Below are 20,869 nucleotides of genomic sequence, written 5' to 3'. Positions count from 1 at the left end.
AATTCTAAAATTCTGTTTTTTCTCAGAAGAACGTCTCCACAGTTTCTCTGGACTATCTTGTCCATTGAAACCGTGTAGCTCTGTAAACACCAGACCAAATCTCCCTATGTGTGGTAAAACTTCCTAAAGTGCTCTTAATGATGCCAATGGCGTTTACAATCATATTCCCACTTCAGTCTTGAAGTGTGTTTTGAGAGAAGGCAGGACTGGTACTTAACAATCTGAATATTTCAGGGGAAAAGTCGTGTGGAAATTATTATCCAGATAACTATTAATCTACACTTTAAGACTGTAGAAGATTTTCAATGCACTGTGGAGTTTTCTTTCCCAATGTTGTGATTTTTTTTTAAGTCGCTCAGTCGTGTCCGACTCTGCAACCCCGTGGACTGTAGCCCACCAGGCTCCTCCGTCCATGGGATTCTCCAGGCAAGAATACTGGAGTAGGTTGCCATTTCCTTCTCCGGGGAATCTTTCCGACCCAGGGATCTAACCCAGGTCTCCCGCATTGCGGGCAGACGCTTTAACCTCTGAGCCGCCAGGGAAGCCCTGTTGTGAATACAATTACTTAAAAATTATATGTTTCAAGTATTCTATTTATTGTAAGTGTAATCAGACAGTTCTGACTCACGTAATAAATTTTGTAAATGTTATTTTTCTTTTTCTTCTGGTTTGAAAGCAATATATTTATTCTCTTCAGTCAATTCTGATTTTTGTGAATGTCATAATTCTAAAGAAAGCTATTTTCAAAGTGCTTAATATTATTCTTATATATATGTTCATTATGAAATATATCATTACTGTTCAGTAATCAGAAGCTTCTATCCCCTTGATACTAGTTTCAAAGTTGATAAGCTGTACATTCATAGATACATACATATATATATATATATATATAAAATCTCAGAAACTCTAAGTGTATAAATGGCAAACTATGACTGGCATACTGCTTTACTTAATAAACTGTTCATCAGCCTCTTGTCTCATAAATATTCTTAGATATATTATAATTCCAATTCTAGACGTTACTTTAGCTTGTGAATTCCTCCAGACAAATGTTTACTTAAATTTATAGAAAGCCTTACAGTATAAGCACTTCATCAACACTATAAATATAAATGTGGCAATAGTTCAGGTTATATATCAGCAAGTTCTCAAAGTGCTGTTCCTATATATCTTTGGTTGCATTGTTTTTTTTTTAATCTCAGATTTTCCATAATTCTACACTCCATTCAAATGCACTCTGTTGTATGCTTTGACCAACCCATAGACTGACTTGCATAGCCAGTTCAGTTCAGTTGCTCAGTCGTGTCCGACTCTTTGTGACCCCATGAACCACAGCACGCCAGGCCTCTCTACCATCACCAGCTCCTGGAGTTCACCCAAACCCATGTCCATTGAGTCGGTAATGCCATCCAACCATCTCATCCTCTGTATCCCCCTCTCCTCCTGCCCTCAATCTTTCCCAGCATCAGGGTCTTTTCAAATGAGTCAACTCTTCACATCAGGTGGCCAAAATATTGGAGTTTCAGCTTCAGCATCAGTCCTTCCAATGAACACCCAGGACTGATCTCCTTTAGGATAGACTGGTTGGATCTCCTTGCAGTCCAAGGGACTCTCAACAGTCTTCTCCAACACCATAGTTCAAAAGCATTAATTCTGCAGCGCTCAGCTTTCTTTATAGTCCAACTCTCAGTAGATGTAATTGGTATAGTGACATAATATTAGAAATAAGCTTTCTATCAGTATAGTAACTGTTATAGCTTTGTGATTCTAGATAGATCTGTAACTTGGTGTTTTTTTTCTTCAACTTGCTAGTTTTCCCAAGAACACACAGTTTTTAAAATCTCCATCACACCATTATTTTAAAACTGCATTAAGGACTAGAATTCAAATAAAACTCAGTTTTCCATTTAATTCAACATTTGTTTGAGAACTATGTCTAAGATGCTGTTAAGTGTATAGGAATGTATGTTTTTTTCTGTTTTGAAAAAATTTATAGCAATAAAGTCAGAAAAAATCTTTCCTTGAACTTACTTGTTTCAACATTAATGACCACTGTCATTTTAATCAATGTCTATTGAAACTACTATGTGCATTTTCCTTGAGTTGTAAAATGCTGTCTTGAAAATAGACTAGTTACAAGTGATAAGTGCAAAAAAATTGTATCTTCAACTCATTTTAATCTAAATACACATGAGACTTCTAATCTTACCTACTCTTGAAAGCCCATTTTAATTGTCCCATTTTTCTGTATCACTTTACCTGCCCTTCCTTTGAAAAATCCTACCTCCTTTAATAACAATAAACTGAGCTTTAAGGCCAGCATCTGTCATTCCTTTCAGCTTTGTGTCCTATTACAGTGCAGCTCTGAAGGAAAGAATGAGATAAATACCATACTGAAAATATGACACAAGTTCCTGTTAAATTCAAAAGTTCACCCAGTACCTCAGGATGCCTGAGGACCAATGTCCTTAGCTCAGTATGGCAGATCTTCACAACTAGATCCTACCTTAACTTTTATGGCTTCATCTGGTTTTATAATTTGCCCTGTGCTGCCTACACCAGACTGTTATTTTCTTGTCTTTTCATGTATGTTTTCAATGCCCATCTCTTTCTCCATTTGACAAATTCATTTTCAGTGTAAAAGGGTTCTACCCAAAAGTTACCTCCACTGAGGGAGCATCTTTATCGCATTCTTGCCCTATCCAAATCTTAGGAAATATTACTTAGATCCTCATCTCTGTTCCTATAGAAGTTTATTTTCAACTATACTATAACACTTAAAACATTGTATTAAGTTGTTTACATCCCCTCTACTAGCCTTGTCAATTAGGGCAAAGATCTTTTCATTTTTACATCACCAGTGCCATGCTGCTGCTACTGCTGCTAAGTCGCTTCAGTCGTGTCCGACTCTGTGTGACCCCATAGACGGCAGTCCACCAGGCTCCGCCGTCCCTGGGATTCTCCAGGCAAGAACACTGGAGTGGGTTGCCATTTCCTTCTCCAATGCATGAAAGTGAAAAGTGAAAGTGAAGTCACTCAGTTGTGTCCGACTCTTAGTGACCCCATGGACTGCAGCCTACCAGGCTCCTCCATCCATGGGAGCTTCCAGGCAAGAATACTGGAGTAGGGTACATCCCCAGTGCCATAGTTAACTTCAATTAATGAAATAGAATGTAGGAATATTACTGTTACTATACTTTTACCCCTGGGCTTCCCTGGTGGGCTCAGTGGTAAAGAATCCACCTGCCATTGCAGGAGATGCAGGTTCAATCCTTGGATCAGGAAGATCCCCTGTAGCAGGAAATGGCAACTCACTCCAGAATTCTTGCCTGGGAAATCCTATGGACAGAAGAGCCTAGTGGGGTCGCACATGAGTTGGACATGATTAAATAACTAAATAACAACAACAACACTTTTACTAATCCAAATGCATTTAGTGGTGTATTAAGTATATTTTAAGCTTCTGCTTTTGGCTTGATTTTATACGATAAAATGGAGAGTTGATTGAGCTCATATCAGCATAAAGCCAAAAACTGACTTTAAATATTACTGGTTTTAATGTCATTTAAGTTTCATGGTAAGACCAGATATTTGACAGGGCAGTTTTTCTCTTTTATATCTTTTAATAAAGCACATAAATGATGAATAAATACACTCAACCTAAAACTTTCAGACCAACAAGTTAACAAATATATTTTAAACACTTAATAAGAACAACTAACAAAAATATTTGAAACAAATACGGGGGTTAAAGAAGAAATGCCACCATTTACAAAAAATGTTTGAAATAAATATGGCTATAAATAACACAAAAAGCATTCTTTATAGTCACTAAGAAGCTCTAGTTGGGAAAATATTTAAGAAAACTGTGATGTTCTGTACATCCACATATGCAATTAACCTTTCAGCTGAGTAACAACAGTAACTTATAAAAGTCTTAAATGAGACAATGTATATACAAATACTTTGAGTTTTAAACTATCTCCTCATTACCCATTTTATTAATAACATCATTATCTACCCAGTCTTCTGAACTAGAAACTCTTCTTGTTATCCTTAATTTTTTTCTCTCTTACAGTGTTTCCTCATCACCCAATCCCTATGTAGACATTCATCAAATCTTTTTAATTCTATATTAAATATGACCCAGGAATGACTCCTCTACTCTTTATCCCTTATGACCCAGGAATGAATCCTTTACTTTTTATCCCTAACACATCTGCTTTATTTTAAACCCTCATCACCTCCTGTTGAGAATAGTAAAAAGATGGTCTTTTTACTAGTCTTCTCTTTGACTTCCACCCACCACTATCATGAGATTTTTTTTCCTAAAATATTAATCGCTTTGTTGCTTGTTTCCTAACCAAGAACCTCTCTTGACTCGTTGATGCCCATAGAATAAAATACAGGCTCTTTAATTTGATATGCAAAGTTCTTTGTAGTTCTCCAAACTGTTTTTTCAGCTGCTTTTTATCTTATTACACAACACAACTTGATTTCCTGCATCACTAAGCTTTTCACCATTCTTCAAATATATAAAGTCCTTTCACATCTTTAAGTCTTGGGCATATGCTGGTTCATTTGTGTAAGTATGATGTCAGGCTTTACTTAAAAGTCTTCTGAATTCCTTCCAGTTTACAGCTATGTTGTATGTTTAGACACCCACAGTTTCATCTGCTCCTCATTCTTTAGTTCTAAATATGATTTCACTAATGTACTATTATATTTTTGCATGGTTAGCTATTCAAAGATATTTTTTTTTCCTAAGCCCTGACTGTTGGAAAACCAGGGGAAATGTTCAACTATTTCCAACATTTCTTTGATGGTCTAATAAATTTCAGCAACAATTAAAAGATTCTTTGTTGCTGAGATAAAAGCAAGAGTCTGTATTATTTTGAAATTCATACAATTGTAAATAACACCTCTTTTAAAAAATAATTGTGAATTCTTTTCAATTAGCCTTTTACAAGAATCTTTTCAAGATTTTGAGATGGCAAAATGTCTATAATTATTTTTATCATACAAACTTGTAATTACTTAGATTGCCTTCTCCTTTTGTACAATTTTTTTGCTGAGATTAGTCATTTTTTTATGGTTGGTTGCGTAATAAATATTTAGCTGGGCATTGCAAATTTATAAAACTATAATATACTTTAAAATTTGAAGGAATTATATATATTTACATTAAATACAAAATAGAGTTAACATTAAAAACTACACTGAACGTAATTTTTTTTATCCTGAAGGCAATATAGAATAACACTGAGGTGAGTAGGCTCTGGAATTAAACTGTCTGTGTTTAAATCTATGGTCTACTTTTTCCTGCTTTTGTAATCTGAGCCAATTACTTAACCTTTCTGAGACAGATCCCTGTAAATGGGAATTGTAAAGTAGTAATAGAATTTATCTCTTAGGCTATTGTGATTTAAATGAAGTACATCATGCAAAGCATTTAGAACAGAGTTGGACATGTAAATAGATATTTATTAAACATTTCTTAAGTTATGATAGTTATTATTAACATCGAACTAGCAAGGTGTTGGGAGAAGGCAATGGCACCCCACTCCAGTACTGTTGCCCAGAAAATCCCATGGATGGAGGAGCCTGGTAGGCTGCAGTCCATGGGGTCGCTTTGAGTCAGACACGACTGAGCGACTTCACTTTCACTTTCCACTTTCATGCACTGGGGAAGGAAATGGCAATCCGCTCCAGTGTTCTTGCCTAGAGAATCCCATGGACGGAGAAGCCTGGTAGGCTGCAGTCCATGGGGTCGCACAGAGTCGGACACGACTGAAGCGACTTAGCAGCAGCAGCAAGGTGTTAGACTAGTTCTTACAGTTTGATGAATGTCAGCATCTCTATCCAACCCTCCATTTCAGTAATATCCTGTGGGTAGCTTAGAGTAGGCCTTGATGGAAGTATTTCTATTTAAATTGCCAAAATCAGAAACACTACAAATTAGGGGTTTTTTTTTTTTTTTTTTTTTTTAAGTTCTAGACAAGCCACGTGTCAAACAGTTACCAGCATAGTATTGAATCAAACTCTATTTTACAATACTTCAGATACATTACTCTGTAAATCAATTCTCACTACAGAATTGTAGCTGTGGTAAGCCAGGGAGTTTTTGTGTCTTGTCTGGCTAAAGTAGTGCATGCGTGCGTGCATGTGTGTGCAATTGCTAGGCCACATCCGACTCAGAGAGGCAATTCAACAGATTATATATTGGTACCAGGACATATTGTGAAAACTTTATCACAACAAAACAAAACTCTGTTAGTTTGTTTTCATCTCATTTGATAATTTTTATGGGTGAAGAATCCTAAATTTGCCACATACAAAAAAGTATCAGTTCAGTTCAGTTCAGTTCAGTCGCTCAGTAATGTCCTACTCTTTGTGACCCCATGAATTGCAGCACACCAGGCCTCCCTGTCAATCACCAACTCCCGGAGTTCACTCAGACTCATGTCCATCGAGTCAGTGATGCCATCCAGCCATCTCATCCTCTGTCGTCCCCTTTTCCTCCTGCCCCCAATCCCTCCCAGCATCAGAGTCTTTTCCAATGAGTCAACTCTTCGCATGAGGTGGCCAAAGTACTGGAGTTTCAGCTTTAGCATCATTCCTTCCAAAGAACACCCAGGACTGATCTCCTTTAGAATGGACTGGTTGGATCTCCTTGCAGTCCAAGGGACTCTCAACAGTCTTCTCCAACACCACAGTTCAAAAGCATCAATTCTTTGGTGCTCAGCTTTCTTCACAGTCCAACTCTCACACCCATACATGACCACAGGAAAAACCATAGCCTTGACTAGACGGACCTTTGTTGGCAAAGTAATGTCTCTGCTTTTCAATATGCTATCTAGGTTGGTCATAACTTTCCTTCCAAGGAGTAAGCGTCTTTTATTTTCATGGCTGCAGTCCCCATCTGCAGTGATTTTGGAGCCCCCAAAAATAAAGTCTGACACTGTTTCCACTGTTTCCCATCTATTTCCCATGAAGTGATGGGACCAGATGCCATGATCTCCGTTTCTGAATGTTGAGCTTTAAGCCAGCTTTTTCACTCTCCTCTTTATAACTCTCTCAATATTTTAAGTTTGCCTATGGTTCTATAATTTCAGAATGACCATAGGTTCAGTTCAGAGGAAAGGAATGGATCAAAAGAATGCTTCTTCTATCACTATTTAGGGCAGAATGTAGTCACTGTTTACTATCAATAAATAATCACTGGCAACTAAATAACATAAATTTCAAAGTAATTTAAGTGAATGCTCTCATCTGATTTAATTATCCTTCAATTTGCTGAATGAAATACCTGTTATCTGCAAGAAACTATGCCTCATACTGAAGTAAATATTATGACATATAAAATGTAATCTTTGTCTCTAACAAATACATTCCAGACAGTTATATGCATATAAAAGGATAAAGGTGATATAAAACTAACACTACATTGCCCATTACATAGCCCAGTTAATCAGGCCATTCACAACTTTGTCCTAGACTGTTTTCTAGCCTGATCTCCAACTAATCCATTCCCTTCTCCCATGCCTCTCACACTCTGCCTCACCAAGTTGCTTTCGATTCCCCAAACACTCATGTTTTCTTGTTGTTACTCAATTCTCAAGACATTTATTGAGTATTATGCTCCAGACTTCCTGATGGCTCAGATGGTAGAGTCTGCCGGCAATGTGGGAGACCCAGGTTTAATCCCTGGGTGAAAGATCCCCTGGGGAAGAAAATGGTAACCTACTCCAGTATTCTTGCCCAGAGAATTCCATGGACAGAAGAGCTTGGTGGGCTGCAATCCATGGGGTCACAAAGAGTCAGACACAACTGAGTGACTAACACTTCCACTTTCATGTTTCAGGAACTGTGTTAGGTATTAGATATTCAAAATCAAGACAGCCTTTTTTCAAGGGGTTTACAATATAATAGGAGAAACAGGCACATAAAGTATACAGACATATAATAGTATAAGTGCTACAACAGAGGAATACCCAAGCACTGAAGAGACGAGACGAAACCGAGTCTGGAAGTTTAGGGAAGATACCTAGGAACAAATGATGCCCAAAATCTCATTCTTAAAGGATACATTAATTCATTCCATACTTCAGTTCAGTTCAGTTTAGTCACTCAGTCATGTCCCACTCTCTGTGATGCCATGAATCGCAGCACGCCAGGCCTCCCTGTCTATCACCATCTCCCGGAGTTCACTTAGACTCATGTCCATCGAGTCGGTGATGCCATCCAGCCATCTCATCCTCTGTTGTCCCCTTTTCCTCCTGCCCCCAATCCCTCCAAGCATCAGAGTCTTTTCCAATGAGTCAACTCTTTGCATCAGGTGGCCAAAGTACTGGAGTTTCAGCTTTAGCATCCTTCCTTCCAAAGAACACCCAGGACTGATCTCCTTTAGAATGGACTGGTTGGATCTCCTTGCAGTCCAAGGGACTCTCAACAGTCTTCTCCAACACCACAGTTCAAAAGCATCGATTCTTTGGTGCTCAGCCTTCTTCACAGTCCAACTCTCACATCCATACGTGACCACTGGAAAAACCATAGCCTTGACTAGACGGACCTTTGTTGCCAAAGTAATGTCTCTGCTTTTCAATATGCTATCTAGGTTGTCATAACTTTCCTTCCAAGGAGTAAGCATCTTTTAATTTCATGGCTGCAGTCACCATCTGTAGTGATTTTGGAGCCCAGAAAATAAAGTCTGACACTGTTTCCACTGTTTCCCCATCTATTTCCCATGAAGTGATGGGACCAGATGCCATGATCTTCGTTTTCTGAATGTTGAACTTTAAGCCAACATTTTCACTCTCCTCTTTCACTTTTATCAAGACACTTTTTAGTTCCTCTTCACTTTCTGTCATAAGGGTGGTGTCATCTGCATGTCTGAGGTTATTGATATTTCTCCCGGCAATCTGGATTCCAGCTTGTGCTTCTTCCAGCCCAGTGTTTCTCATGATGTACTCTGCATATAAGTTAAATAAGCAGGGTGATAATATACAGCCTTGACGTACTCCTTTTCCCATTTGGAACCAGTCTGTTGTTCCATGTCCAGTTCTAACTGTTGCTTCCTGACCTGCATATAGGTTTCTCAAGAGGCAGGTCAGATGGTCTGGTATTCCCATCTCTTGAAGAATTTTCCACAGTTTATTGTGATCCACACAGCCAAAGGCTTTGGCATAGTCAATAAAGCAGAAATAGATGTTTTTCTAGAACTCTCTTGCTTTTTCGATGATCCAGCGGATGTTGGCAATTTAATCTCTGGTTCCCCTGCCTTTTCTAAAACCAGCTTGAACATCTGGAAGTTCATGGTTCACGTATTCCTGAAACCTGGCTTGGAGAATTTTGAGCATTACTTTACTAGCGTGTGAGATGAGTGCAATTGTGTGGTAGTTTGAGCATTCTTTGGCATTGCCTTTTTTGGGGATTGGAATGAAAACTGACCTTTTCCAGTCCTGTGGCCACTGCTGAGTTTTCCAAATTTGCTGGCATATTGAGTGCAGCACTTTCACAGCATAATCTTTCAGGATTTGAAATAGCTCAACTGGAATTCCATCACCTCCACTAGCTTTGTTCGTAGTGATGCTTTCTAAGGCCCACTTGACTTCACATTCCAGGATGTCTGGCTCTAGGTCAGTGATCACACCATCGTGATTATCTGGGTCATGAAGATCTTTTTTGTACAGTTCTTCTGTGTATTCTTGCCATCTCTTCTTAATATCTTCTGCTTCTATTAGGCCCATACCATTTCTGTCCTTTATCGAGCCCATCTTTGCATGAAATGTTCCCTTGGTATCTCTAATTTTCTTGAAGACATCTCTGGTCTTTCCCATTCTGTTGTTTTCCTCTGTTTCTTTGCATTGATCGCTGAGGAAGGCTTTCTTATCTCTTCTTGCTATTCTTTGGAACTCTGCATTCAGACGCTTATATCTTTCCTTTTCTCCTTTGCTTTTTCTTTCTCTTCTTTTCACAGCTATTTGTAAGGCCTCCCCAGCCATTTTGCTTTTTTGCATTTCTTTTCCATGGGGATGGTCTTGATCCCTGTCTCCTGTACAATGTCACGAACCTCCGTCCATAGTTCATCTGGCACTCTATCAGATCTAGGCCCTTAAATCTATTTCTCATTTCCACTGTATAATCATAAGGGATTTGATTTAGGTCATACCTGAATGGTCTAGTGGTTTTCCCTACTTTCTTCAATTTAAGTCTGAATTTGGCAATAAGGAGCTCATGATCTGAGCCACAGTCAGCTCCCGGTCTTGTTTTTGCTGACTGTATAGCGCTTCTCCATCTTTGGCTGCAAAGAATATAATCAATATGATTTCAGTGTTGACCATTTGGTGATGTCCATGTGTAGAGTCTTCTCTTGTGTTGTTGGAAGAGGGTGTTTGCTATGACCAGTGCATTCTCTTCACAGAACTCTATTAGCCTTTGCCCTGCTTCATTCTGTACTCCATGGCCAAATTTGCCTGTTACTCCAGGTGTTTCTTGACTTCCTACTTTTGCATTCCAGTCCCCTATAATGAAAAGGACATCTTTTTGGGGTATTAGTTCTAAAAGGTCTTGTAGGTCTTCATAGAACCATTCAACTTCAGCTTCTTCAGCGTTACTGGTTGGAACATAGTCTTGGATTACTGCGATATTGAATGGTTTGCCTTGGAAATGAACAGAGATCATTCTGTTGTTTTTGAGATTGCATCCAAGTACTGCATTTTGAACTCTTTTGTTGACCATGATGGCTACTCCATTTCTTCTAAGGGATTCCTGTCCGCAGTAGTAGATATAATGGTCATCTGAGTTAAATTCACCCATTCCAGTCGATTTTAGTTCGCTGACTCCTAGAATGTCGATGTTCACTCTTGCCATCTCCTGTTTGACCACTTCCAATTGCTTTGATTCATGGACCTGACATTCCAGGTTCCTATGCAATATTGCTCTTTATAGCATCGGACCTTGCTTTTATCACCAGTCACATGCACAACTGGGTATTGTTTTTGCTTTGGCTCCATCCCTTCATTCTTTCTGGAGTCATTTCTCCACTGATCTCCAGTAGCATATTGGGCACCTACTGACCTGGGGAGTTCCTCTTTCAGTGTCCTATCATTTTTCCTTTTCATACTGTTCATGGGGTTCTCAAGGCAAGAATACTGAAGTGGTTTGCCATTCTCTTCTCCAGTGGACCACATTCTGTAGGACCTCTCCACTATGACTGGCCCATCTTGGGTGGCCCCACAGGGCATGGCTTAGTTTCATTGAGTTAGACAAGGCTGTGGTCCTAGTGTGGTTAGATTGACTAGTTTTCTGTGATTATGGTTTGTGTGTGTGCCTTCTGATGCCCTCTTGCAACACCTACCGTCTTACTTGGGTTTCTCTTACCTTGGATGTGGGGTATCTCTTCATGGTTGCTCCAGCAAAGTGCAGCCGCTTCTCCTTACCTTGGACGAGGGGTATCTCCTCACCACCACCCCTCCTGACCTTGAATGTGGAGTAGCTCCTCTAGGCCCTCCTGCGCCCGTGCAGCCACTTAGGAGCCTATAATTTTCTATAAAATAACTTTTTTTCTCTTCTCCATACTAAGCAGTTTTTATCCATATCCCCATTATTTCAGACATCTATTGTAATACCTATAAAATTACATAATGTTATATACTATCTCCTCTACTAAATTATTAGCTCCTTGACACTTAAAACAGTTACTTTGTTTACCTTTGCATTTCTAGTGTATACATGGGTATTACCATCTAATAGATAATAATAATTTTTAACTGTTGGGTTGACTATATACCAATTGAGTAATATTAGCACTATTAAGAAGAGTGCAATGGCACCCCACTCCAGTACTCCTGCCTGGAAAATCCCATGGATGGAGGAGCCTGGAGGGCTGAAGTCCATGGGGTCACTGAGGGTCGGTCATGACTGAGCGACTTCACTTTCACTGTTCACTTTCATGCACTGGAGAAGGAAATGGCAACCCACTCCAGTGTTCTTGCCTGGAGAATCCCAGGGACGGGGGAGCCTGGTGGGCTGCCGTCTATGGGGTCGCACAGAGTCGGACACGACTGAAGTGACTTAACAGTAGCAGTAGCAGCACTATTTATTGAAATAAATAATTTCAATAAATTTATTGTTGTTATTGTTTAGTCACTAAGGCATGTCTAACTCTTTACAACCCCATGGACTGCAGCATGCTAGGCTTCCCTGTCCTTCTCTTTCTTCTGGAGTGTGCTCAAACTCATGTCCATTGAGTCTGTGATTCCATCCAATCATCTCATTCTCTGTGGAATTCAGTGAAGAATGAAGTAAGTTTTAGATAGGAAGGTGAGAAATCTTTACAGAGGAGAGAGATTGAACTGGGTCTTGAAAAACAGGATCTAGACAGCCTCAGGAGAGTAGTTTCAACTAGAAAACAAAAAGGATCTAAGATCTAAAAAATAGAACTCTGCTTTCACAGAATTAAAGGATGTGCAGAAATAGCTCTAACATTGGACTGAGAGAAATAAGGATGAACTAATTAGGAAAGTCATTAATCCAAGAAGTTTGGCTATAGAAAATGCTACCTAGTCAGGACATAAAATAACTATGGTCTGAAAGAAATAAAGTGATATTTTTAAAAACCAAATCTACATAGAGACTATAATATAGTAACCTATCTATTGTGATTGTATCAATAATATATGTCCCAGAATTCCTAATTATAATGAATGAGTTGGGCACACTCTTCATAACTGAACCCCGCACATTCTATACATTAGTGGATCTTTTAGAGAAGAGTTAATGATAGAAAAATGTGACCCAGGCCATGACTCTCTTGAGGAGGTTCTTGAGGGAGTCTTGAAAAAAGACAGCCAAGAATCATAGAAAGTGGAAAGGAAATGTAACTTTAGGACATGCAGAGACGCAATTAGCTGCCCATTGTAGTGTGCTGTCACAGAATTCTATTAAACAGCAACTCATTCCTTAATTTTTAGAAGTTTCTCATAGATAGCTATGCCCTATGAGAAACAAAGTAGCACAAGAATACATATTCAGTTTCACAAAGTTATCTGACACATATTCATTATATACCTAATATTTGTTATACATTGTACTTGATCATGAATAGATTAGGGTTAGGGTTAGCAGTGTCACCTGTTTTGCAGTTTTCCTGAGGCCAGACATGCTAATCACCCACTTGAAAAGTGAAAGTGAAAGTCGGTCCGTCGTGTCCTACTCAGTCCATGGAATTCTCCTGTCCAGGATACTGGAGTGGCAAGCTGCTCCCTTCTCCAGGGGATCTTCCCAACCCAGGGATCAAACCTGGGTCTCCCACATCGCAGGCGGATTCTTTAGCAACTGAGCTACCAGGGAAGCCCCCATATATAACTGTAGTAACCACTCACTTACTACAGTTACACATCAACTTCCAAAAGCTAAACCCATGCTATCTGGAGACCACTCAGAAGGACTCTAGAGGTGACTCTTAAAAGTTATCTAGTTCAGGTCTTGAACAATAACCTGGAAAAACATATATATATATATAGACACACACATATATAACAATGCCATCTTTCAAAAAACAGAGAAACAGGACAGGGGCTGGGCTTGGTATATAATGAGTAGCTAAGCAAAGACAGAACCACAACAATCATGGTTTGTATGAAGATCCTTTTTCTCATATGAGAAAAACTAAAAGGTGAGAAGGAGAAGCAGAAGCACTGTGACCATACATTTCCAAGCTCTCCTAATTAGGCTATAAAGGAAAAATATGTGTGTTCTCCATTATAAAAATGATATAAAGAATCAAAGGATTAAAAATAGAATTTTACTTTAATATGATCTATGACCATCCATGGGAGAAGGCAATGGAAACCCACTCCTGTGTTCTTGCCTGGAGAATCCCAGGGACGGGGGAGCTGGGTGGGCTGCCGTCTATGGGGTCGCACAGAGTCAGACACGACTGAAGCAACTTAGCAGCAGCAGCAGCAGCATGACCATCCATGTTTTGTAGTAATTTAATCTTCAATAATACTACATAAAAAGGCATAGAGGTTTTCTTTGTTTTTTGCTTATAAAATCTCTGCTGGGCAAAAACAAATACACCAAAAAAAAAAAAACATCATTTCAATTCAAACAATATTTAGTACACAATATGTACTCAAGGGGCTTCCTAGGTGACGCTAGTGGTAAAAAACCCACCTGCCAATGCAGGAGACATAAGAGACACAGGTTCAATCCCTGGGTCAGGAAGATACCCCTGGAGGAGGACATGGAAACCCACTCCAGTATTCTTGCCTGGAGAACCCCATGGACAGAGGAGCCTGGTGGGCTACAGTCCATAGAGTCTCACAGAGTCAGACTCGACTAAAGCGACTTAGCACGCACGCATGCATGTGCTCAATATTAGATCAGATGCCATATTAGATGCCATCCTCTTCTGAAAAGTATAGACTGATATATGTGTCTTGCTGATGAACAGCCTTCTGCTTGCACAGTAATGTAATAGCTGCATCATCTTTTCCACTTTTACTCTCCAAACTCCTCTCTGATAAAATAATTTTTTCAAAAAGGCAATAGTTTAACTTATGCAGGCCACTGAAGAAAAAACCTTTTCTATTGGATTTTATTTATTAACTAATTTTCTCAAACTATAATTATCCATCTTTGAAGCATTGATACATGGTCAAACTTTGTCAGGAACCTCAAAATATTTAAATAGAGTTAAGAGACCAGAAGCGGGAATCCTCACACCATATGACAATAGTAGAGCCCAACAGGAAGAAGGAAGACTCCTCTTCTCTCCTGGCAACAAACTGGCCAATGAAAACCCATGGGCTCTGCTTACTGTTGGAGAAGGCAATGGCACCCCACTCCGGTACTCTTGCCTGGAAAATACCATGGATGGAGGAGCCTGGTGGGCTGCCGTCTATAGGGTTGCACAGAGTCAGACACGACTGAAGCGACTTAGCAGCAGCAGCAGCAGCTGCTTACTGTAGTCCTCCCAACTTTCCCCCTCTATAAAAAAAGTTCTCCCTCCCTGGCTTGTGCAAGCACTTGCATGTGGCTTGACATGACTGCAGACCTCAACTGCAATTCTCTGCAGATCCTGAATAAACCCATCTTTGCTGGAGAAATAACTGGCAGTCTATTTGTCTTAGATCAAAAAGTGTTACCTACATATAGACAATCACCCACAAAATGTTGAGATGTATGACATTTCCCTCAGAAACTCTAAAAGGGAAAACCATTTAAACTTTTACAAAGGCCTTGAAAAGCCATGATTAGGTCCAAGGAACACTTAGGGGAAAAAAATAATCTAGCACAACCTTCATTTGTCAGTAGCAAGGAGAAGAAGCGGAGAAGGCAATGGCACCCCACTCCAGTACTCTTGCCTGGAAGATCCCATGGACGGAGGAGCCTGGTGGGCTGCAGTCCATGGGGTCACTAAGAGTCGGACACGACTGAAGTGACTTCACTTTCACTTTTCACTTTCATGCATTGGAGAAGGAAATGGCAACCCACTCCAGTGTTCTTGCCTGGAGAATCCCAGGGACGGGGGAGCCTGGTGGGCTGCCGTCTATGGGGTCACACAGAGTTGGACACGACTGAAGCGACTTAGCAGCAGCAGCAGCAAGGAGAAGAAGAGAAAGGAAGGGGGAGCAGAGGAAGAGATGTCAACCTAAAGAAGAATATAAAAATTTTCTTGGCTTACAAATGATTACACTGGTTGCCAAAAGATGGTTTGGTTCTAGTGTCTAATGCCAATTGTAAACACTGCTGCCCAGTCAAATAAATCTAGAAACTCCCTTTTGTCAAATATAAAGTCCTCTTTTCTTCATAAATTAGATCACATGGCATCATGGAAATTAATTTAAGCATTAAATCACTTCTTGTTTAAGCTCTTTTATAATATATTTCACTACATATGGTACAAACCTATATTGAATAATAAATATAATCACCTGATGGGAGATGTTTTCTCTTTAAAATCAGTATAAAAAAACTGCTTTTCATTGTTTAGAATTCTATAAACAGAAAATTATGTATCACACTTACAATACCAATTATGAAACAGAATCATTAATAAGTTGTAAAAATAATCTTTCCAATTATCAGAATTCTAAACTGAATTTTAAATCTTCTAAGTAGTAAAATCACAGAAAAACAACACACTGAAAATAAACACTAAAGAGACAGGAGATTAATCCACCAAATAATTACTAAGCTCTACTATGAAGCATGAACTTGGCAGTTTTAGTAAATTAAAGTAGAAATATAAGACACAGATTCTGCACTAAGGAGCTTTAAAATACAGTTGGATATTAAAATCTAAAAGGAAAACTATGTGTCTTGGTGATATTTCATTGATTGTTCCACACATCTTACATCCAATAGAAATTGAAAAGAAAGAACTATCAGTTTGGAATAGATAATCAGGGAAGTCATCACAGGACTTGAACAAAACCTTGAAGAAAAAGTACGAAATGTTACTGCTATTCAAATTCAGCAATGTCCTGTACTCTGATTCTTTGGTGGAAACTTGCCAATCCATTCTAAAATTCCTCACATGGGGTACAAATTGGTGAATCAGGAAATATTTGTTTGAGAAGATCCTGCCCTGCTTAGGCTCATTTAAAAATGCTATGGTGGGTCCTTAGTATCTACTGGTTCCATGTGTATAGCTTCAACCAACCAAGGATTGAAAATATTGGAGCAGAAATTCCAGAGAATTCCAAAAAGCTGAACAGGCAACTACTTACATAGCACTTACATTGTATTTACAACTATTTATGAAGATCCCCTGGAGATGGGAATGGCAACCCACTCCAGTATTCTTGCCTGGAGAATTCCATGAACAGAGGAGCCTGGAGAGCTACAGTCCATGGGGTCACAAACAGTCAGACATGACTGAGTGACTAACCCTTTTAATTTTCACGCAGCATTTACATTGTATTTACAAGTATTTGCACAGTATTTACATTACATTCAGTATTAAAAATAATCTAGAGACAATTTAAACTATATGGGAAGATATGCATAGGTTATATATAAGCTATTTTATATAAGAGACTTGGGCATCCATAAATTTCAATACCAATGGGATCCTAGAACTAGTCCCCTGTAGATACCAAGACAACCGTTGTTGTTCATTCACTAAGTCATGTCTGATTTTTTGTGACTCCATGGAAAACTGTATTCTATTCTAATTCCAGATCTAGGATCTGATCAGAAATTACTACCACAACCTGTTACTTGCCCCAGCTCCGGTTCACTTCACAGCAGAGGATCACCATAACTACCAAAGAGGACAATTTTCTTCTCTCTGAAGGAAAAATACTTTGTCATAAATTGGAAGAGATTCATCTTTGGCATCTTTCCACTCATTCATACTATTTTTGAATAAAATGCATCACCAAGGCAGAATGTGGTCTTTTCTATGGGAGAAGGAGGAAAGAAATATTCAGAGAAATAAGAAGAAAGCATACTCACCTGACAACAGCAAGGACATTTTGTCTTAACTGCCTTAATGTTCCTGAATAAGGCTTTCTTAATTTGTTTCAAGGTGACCCTACAAGCTATATTAACGGCTGCTGGAGAGATACAGGACTCCTCAGATGGACACTGGTAGCTTCCCAAAGACATAAATAAAGTTGGGTACTGTATTCTTTCCTCCTGGCCTAAGTAGCAAATTGTTTGCACAGCTTTAAGGACAGAAAGAGTGAAAGCATAAATAGTATCATTAATGGTTCATTCTCTTAGATTAATAGATTTATTAACTCCTAAGGAGAAAGAGCTTCAATCTATTTAGAAGTATTTGGGAAGGTCTATTGTAAAAATGCATGCTGAATTTATAAAATTTGAAGAATAAATTTTAGCTTTTTCAAACCTGACCCTCGTTCATTGAATTAAAATTACTTTCAAAATGGCCATGATCTCAAGCCTCAATCACTTATTTTTCAAATAGTACAATGATGTATGAACACTTAAATGTTTCCAGGTAGCAGGGTTTTAATAGAATGTGGTCTTTATAGATTTAATCTTTAGACTGTATCTATTTATGAATGATCCTGAAGGTTATAATGACAGTAATATGTCATTTGCTAAAATTCAAATATAAATCTTAAACAACTAGGAAGCTGGTAGTTGTAACTGATAATTAAATTGGTATTAAATGATCAAATGACCACCTAATGTCTGCATCTCAATATAGCTGTGTTGTTCTTATTTATTATCTCACTTAATATTCTGTAAGTAAGCAATATAGCTTACTTTACCAACAAAGCAATTTTATTCTAGAGTGATATTCATATAATAGGGAATCAGGAAAGTTTTAGAACATATCCTTCAGGAAAGTCAAAGGTCTACAATATATTAAGTAAGCAATATAATTAGTCTGTTATTTATTTTTATTTTTTATTCAATCCAAAATCAACAGGCTTGAACCTCCAAAACTATATTATAATCTATACTACCGGAACCAATAAGGTCAATGAATTTTGCTCTAAAAATAGTCTTTTTAAAGATATTATACTGCTAAAGTGCTATTTATGTAAGTTTAATTTCAAAATGTTGTTTAACACTCCAGTGTTATTAATACTTAATTTTATTAGAACATCTAAATTAGCCCAAGAAATTTTAAACCCACTTGTATTACGTCTAGTAGTGGTGCTGTGATCACTGTCCCTAATCTGATTTTCATAAGCAACAATATGCAAGGTCTCTAAGGAAATTATTTTAAATGAACTCAAAACCATGAATTTAATTTGCTTTACAATTGGAAGAAATTGGCTCAATATTATCTTAGATGTAAATTAGCACTGTTAACTTACTATCTGAAATTTTGTAGATGCCCAGTATCTTGAATTTTTGAACTATAGAGCTCTACTTTTATAAATGAGTAAATCAAGTCATGAGGGAAACTTAGCTGATTTTCCCAATACCATATCTAATAAGTAGCAAAGCTGGCTCTTGAATCAAAATCTCTTAATTTAAAATCCAGTGATTTTCACATGAAAAAGAGGGGGAAAGAGAAATGTCTATTTGTAGAAAAGAAAATGTTATCTTTCTATCATCTCAATCCCAGAATATTCTTACTGTAGACCTATCTGCTGAATGTAGTTATCCTCTATTATTGAGACTTTCCTGGTGGCTGAGATGGTAAAGCATCTGTCTACATACAATGCAGGAGACCCTGGTTTGATTGCTGGGTCAGGAAGATCCCCTGGAGAAGGAAATGGCAACCCATTCCAGTAGTCTTGCCTGAAAATCTGATGGACGGAGAAGCCTGGTAGGCTACATTCCATAGGGGTCGCAAAGAGTTGGACACCACTGAGCGACTTCACTTTCACTTTCATCCTCTATATTAATTTCCTAGGACTGCTGTAACAAGATACAACAGATTGGGTGGCTTAGATACAAAATTTTATTCTTTCACAGATTAGCAGAAATCTTTCAGGCAAAAGAAAGAAGAGTTTCTCTAAAAGAGAGGAGTAAATGCAAAAGTACAGACAGTACTGCTCCACAGTATAACAGAGCAGAGAAGCCTGGAAAGGCGTAGCAGGAGGCGAAGCTGAAGGGGTATGCAAGAGCTAGAAAATAAAGGGGCTTGCTGTGCCCTTTTCTTTTTACTATATAAAGTGAGAAACCACTTAACGGTTTTATTCAAGAGAGTGATGTGATTTTATCTGAGTTTTTTTCAATAGTTATGAGAAGGAAATATATGATGCTTTGATGATGAAAGGATCCAAAAGAGATGATGAAAGGATTAACTAGTACAGTGTCAGTGAGGAATGAGTTTGAGAGACTTTCAAGACATGGGACTTTTAGGACTTAAGTGATGAGTTGATGGGGAATGAGAAAGATGGGGGAGCTGAAGGTGCTACCCAAGGTTCTTATTTATAGGACTGGGCTGATAGAAGGTACCTTCAAAGTGGTAGGGGCATAGGGAGGTTAGTGGAGGTGGTAAGGGGCCAGAGAAGTAAGTGTTTTGTACATGTTGAACCTGAAGTATCTGTAAGAAATTTATATGAAGGTGTTCTATAGGCAATCATAAATAATGAACTAGAGAGTACTCTCTGGGTTTAAGACCATCAGTGGTCCTTCTTTCTGTTTTTGAACACTTCCTATTTAGTACGGTAAAATGAACTTAAGGAAGAAACATAGTAAGGACTGCAAAAAAATGAGGGAGTCTTCTGTTTCTCTTCCTCAGGCAGTAGACAAAAGGTAGTAATGCTGGGAAAGGCAGTCTTTATCTAAGCCTGTTTCCTTCCTGCCTCCTACTCACCCCTCTGAAAAAAACCCAGATGCTCTGTGATTAAGGTTGCCACATAGTGGAAAATTCTGAATACATGACTTAGGATTTGACATTTTCTCAGAGGAAACTGGAGATTATTGAAAAGAAATAAGATTATCACAATATTCACAATATTTATCTTGCAAAGGAATATTAGGTGGATAAAAATGTAGTAATTTATAGAGGGAGAATCATAATATTCTTTGGAATGGGGTAAAGAATAAAGAGGAATGAAGGCCAACTGAAGAAGGTATCTGGAGAGGTTACTAACACAAATGTTGCCTCAGTTTCCTCCTCATCTGTAAAATGAGTTTTCAGCTCAGTTCACTTCAGTTGCTCAGTCGTGTCCAACTCTTTGTGACCCCATGGACTGCAGCACACCAGGCCTCCCTGTCCATCACCAACTCCCAGAGTTTACTCAAACTCATGTCCGTTGAGTCAGTGATGCCATCTAACCATCTCATCCTCTGTCTTCCCCTTCTCCTCCCACCTTCAATCTTTCCTGGTGTCAGGATCTTTTCCAGTGAGTCAGTTCTTAGCATCAGGTGGCCAAAGTATTGGAGTTTCAGCTTCAGCATCAGTCCTTCCAAT

This window comes from Bos taurus, chromosome 11 (assembly GCF_002263795.3).
Source record: "Bos taurus isolate L1 Dominette 01449 registration number 42190680 breed Hereford chromosome 11, ARS-UCD2.0, whole genome shotgun sequence".
Taxonomy (NCBI): domain Eukaryota; kingdom Metazoa; phylum Chordata; class Mammalia; order Artiodactyla; family Bovidae; genus Bos; species Bos taurus.
The sequence above is the reverse complement of the archived record's forward strand: the minus strand, read 5'-3'. Positions refer to the sequence as shown.